Genomic DNA, 4,184 nt, shown 5'->3' with positions numbered 1-4,184 from the left:
CTTGAACTGCTGCAGCCCATCCAACTGCATCCTACTTCACTTAATTTTGGGGTTTACGTAAGATGAAGCACCTCTTTCTTGTGCAACAGCAGCAGCCATGGCATTTGTAGATGCACCCTGCACTGAGACCTTCCATTGTAACTAGCAGCCTCTGTGTGTGCTTGCTGGATGTGTTCCCTGCCCACTTGCTTGGCTTGGTGCCTTCTCAGGTCCATACCCAAGTGCTGTTGCAATTTGGACTGATAATCCCCAGAGGTCTTGCAAGGAGTGGCTTGTGTCTAGGTGAGGCAGAGAACATGGCAGAGGGCTGGTGTGATTCGAAGGCTTTGCTTGGTGTGAGGTGGTGGAAAGGAATCCACGGGAAAGCTTTCGAAAAGCTTTGCTTGCAGCAGGAACTCTTGTTGGCAACCTCCTGCCTGCCCTTAAATTCACATCCCCACAGTCTTAAGCTGATGTGTAATCTCTGTGGGAAATGCAGACTTGATAAACAGTCCAAGGACTCTTTGTGTCAACAAGAGCCGGGTTTGTTCTCCTTTATGTTTGCAGCCGTGTTGCTCCTGTTCAGCTGTATGAATTCAGGCCTGGCTCCTTCTGCCTGTTCCGATCTAGAGTATGGAATCCAGATATACTTATGTTTATTTCTTTCCATTTTCCCCCTCCCCCTATCTCAAGGGTGGTGATAGAAACAAAGTACAAATATTTGTCTTTCCTGGTCTAACACATTTTTATATAGTGCTGAGAGCCCTCTCTTTATTCAGCTGTCTGACTGCTCTGGCCACCTTGAAATACAGAAAAGAACTCAAGGTCACTCATCTGGGAAACAAAACTGCCATCAGCTTGGGTTGAAGAGAGGAGTTGCACATGGCAGAGGCTTGGCAATGGGAAGGAATGTGAGGAGCAGAAGTCTCTGAAGCAGTCCTGCCCCTGCCTCGGTGCAAAAGGAGTGTCCTCCAAGACTCATCCTGCACAAGCTTTGGTCATCAGGATCAAAGATTAGGCTAGAAGGAGGTTTTGTCTTGAGGAGGTCACTTCCACAAATTTTATAACAACCTTGGGATCAGAATTCATGGAATTGCATGGACAAAATTGCTTGGAGGTCCATTTGCAAACACTAGAGCTTTGAGAAGCACCAGGGTTCAAAAATCAAGCAAGGGACTCCAGGTGAGGTATCAGCAGAGCATGAAAGAGGAGAGTGGGTTGCTTTGAGTGCTGCTGAGATGAGAGGCTACAGATCTGCCATCTGGGGAGCAGAGTATTGCTGGGCAACTGCTGGAAGGAGCTGGAGGGATGTGACTTGGGAGGGAAATATGCACCCCAGGTAGCTGCAGATGTGGTGGCTTCTTGGCCATCCAGTACTGCAGCAGGAAGGGGACAGAGCTGTGAGCTGCAGGCTTTATGACACCGTCCCCCAACCTGATGTTTCTGAAGGTCATGCAGTGCAAACTATACAGGGAGCAGATCTCAGGCTTTGAATGTTTTGGGCACTGCCACAGGTTAATCTCTGAACATGTTGCTTGTGCCCTTCTGCCTCTTCTTGCACACTTGAGTCTCCTCATCTGTCAAATGGAGATGATTATAGCATGTCATTGCAGAATCAAGAGGCCTTTCAGTAGTTGCATAGTAACTATATGGGGGAAGATAAAACTCATGAAAATCTTTGATTACCTGAGCAGGCCCTGCAGGCATCTAGAGTGGCAGTTGCGGTAACAGCAGGGCTGCCTGAAAATAGATGATCTGTCTTTAACAGCATGAATTAATCTTGGCATTGCTTATTGTCAGTGAAATGAGTGTCTAAGAGGCTTGGATTCATAGGCAGGCTCCTCCCTCCCTTCTCTCTCCCCACCCATCCCTTCCTTGAAAAAAACTTGACTGCTTGGACTAGTAAAGCATTTAATGTGGGAGAGCCTTTAGATCTCAAAAAAGAAATGCTCAGTGCCTAGAAAGGTTGGACCAGATGATGCTGGAGGACCCTTCCAACCTGGTATTTTATAATTCAGTGTTTTCATCTATAGGTTAAGGAGAGTTAAGTTCACAGCAGTTTGTAACTCTGTGCACATAAAGGCAGTAGCTCTTGCTCAGGGACATTCCAGCTATCCTGGGTGAGGAGCAGCAGCACAAAGAGGCCTGAGCAGAGTAGGGCCTTGGCTGGGTTCAGCTTGCAGAGTTTTTCAGCTGTGTTATTGCATCCACAGCCATGATCTTCATCATCTCTCCTTTCAGAGGAAATGAAAATGCTAAATCTTTTGGCTAGATTCAACAGTGGGCATTAAGACAAGCAGGAGGGTGTCTGGGTAAAAATGTGTGTGAATGGAGCACTAATGAGTCCCTGTATGAGCAGTTGAACTGTTGGGCTTGTCTAGGAAGTTCTTACAGAGATGGTCTTGTGTTGTAAAAGATGGGGGGTCACATGCTCCCCAGGTTTGCCTTGGGTAGTTACAAAGCTTTCACACCTGGAATACTGTGTCCAGTTCTCAATACTACAATTATATGGACTTACTGGAATGAGTCCCATGCAGAGCCACAGAGATGATTAAGGGAATGGAGCATCTCTGCTATGAGGAGAGGTTGCAAGAGTTGCACTGTTCAACCCAAGGAAGAGGGGATCTCATTAACATGTATAAACACCTGATGGAAGAAAGGGGAGCTGAGCTCTTCTCAATGGGTCCATGGGTAAGAGTGGCAGGACAAGGGGCAATAAGATAAAACACTGGAAATTCCGCATGAACTTTTTCTGTTCTTTCTTTTTTCCTAACTGTGAGGGCAGTTGAAAATAGGAACAGGTTGCTTGAGAGGTTGTGGAGTCTCCATCTGTGGAGATATCCAGAACCTGACTGAGCCCTGAGCAACTTTGCCTTGAGCAAGATACTGTAAATGTACAAAAGGTGAGGATGGGATGCTTGTGCCATGTTAGGTGCTGGGAGTTACTGTCTCCTGCAAGGACAGAAATTGCTGTTTCAAAATGGGTTCTTGATAGAGGCTCCAGAGGAAATTAGGCTCCAAGGCTTGTCTGTCCCCTTTGGATTTAAGGGCTTGTCTCATCCAGCGGTGAGCTACCTGTGAAGGTACTTGTTCAGTGTGTGCATAAGCTGCCATCCAGAGTAGCTGTTCTTCTGCTACCTTGCTACCTCTGGATGTTTTTTCTACTTCTGCTGTTCTTGGAGGACATACAGTTGAGATATCTGTGTTTCACTGATCAAGTGAGAGACTATTCTAATTTTTCAAGATGTGGTGGGCTTAAAATGTGTGTATCTTATCTACTTCACATGCTCTCGTATCACATCATATCATCCATATCTCATCAGCCATCAACATCACCAACAGAGATATACTGTATCTTCTAATAAGTTACTCATTCTCATATTTTCTTGAGCGACATGTGCATCTCTGGAGAGAGAGCTGAAGGGATGTTCTCTTCAAATGGAAATGGTGGCATTGCATGCAAACTGCTTGCTTGCTTCTCAAAGCAAATAGAAAACTGAGGGCATCCTACTCCATAGCTGTACTACCTCTGCAACCGTGTGGTGGCCAGATAAAGTAAGGAGAAATTCCAGTTGCTGGTGTGGTGGGTTCCATTCAAACCCTTGCTCACAACCCAAAGCAGCCTTCCTTGTGCAGCTGAGAGTAGCCAGCAGTGTATTCTTGTTTTGTTAAGTGGTGTATGTATGGGTTATGGTCATCTCACTATCATTTACAGCAGAGCCAGGTGTTAGCTGCTAACTTGCTTTTTCATTCCTATCTATTAATGTTGGCTTCAATAATTTTTGACTCCATGATGTTGTTTGAGTTGGGTACATGAGAGTCCAAGCAAGAAAATTCTCAGTTATAGCCTGTGTTTTGTGTGTATGTTTGCTTGCTTTTAACACAAGTTATTCAGGTTGCTCCCATTTGGGTAAGTGAATGTCTTATTACATCTGCTGCATCTGTCCATTGTGCCTTGACTGACAGTCACCTTTGACCTGGGGACAGGGCTGTGATTCTGGTTTAGAGCAGCAGCAAGGGGGCATTTTTGTAAATGACCTCTGGATCTGAATAACCAGCTCATTGACAGTGTTGAAGTCCTTGTGGGTATTGCCAGTATCTAGGTCAGACTGAGGAAGGGGGGCAGGCTTCTCCCTCTTGGATTTGTTCTTGTTCTTTCCCTTGAGCTAACACCCATCTGTACTTTCTTTTCTCTTCCCACAGGT

This window comes from Melopsittacus undulatus, chromosome 2, assembly GCF_012275295.1.
Source record: "Melopsittacus undulatus isolate bMelUnd1 chromosome 2, bMelUnd1.mat.Z, whole genome shotgun sequence".
Classification (NCBI taxonomy): domain Eukaryota; kingdom Metazoa; phylum Chordata; class Aves; order Psittaciformes; family Psittaculidae; genus Melopsittacus; species Melopsittacus undulatus.
The sequence above is the reverse complement of the archived record's forward strand: the minus strand, read 5'-3'. Positions refer to the sequence as shown.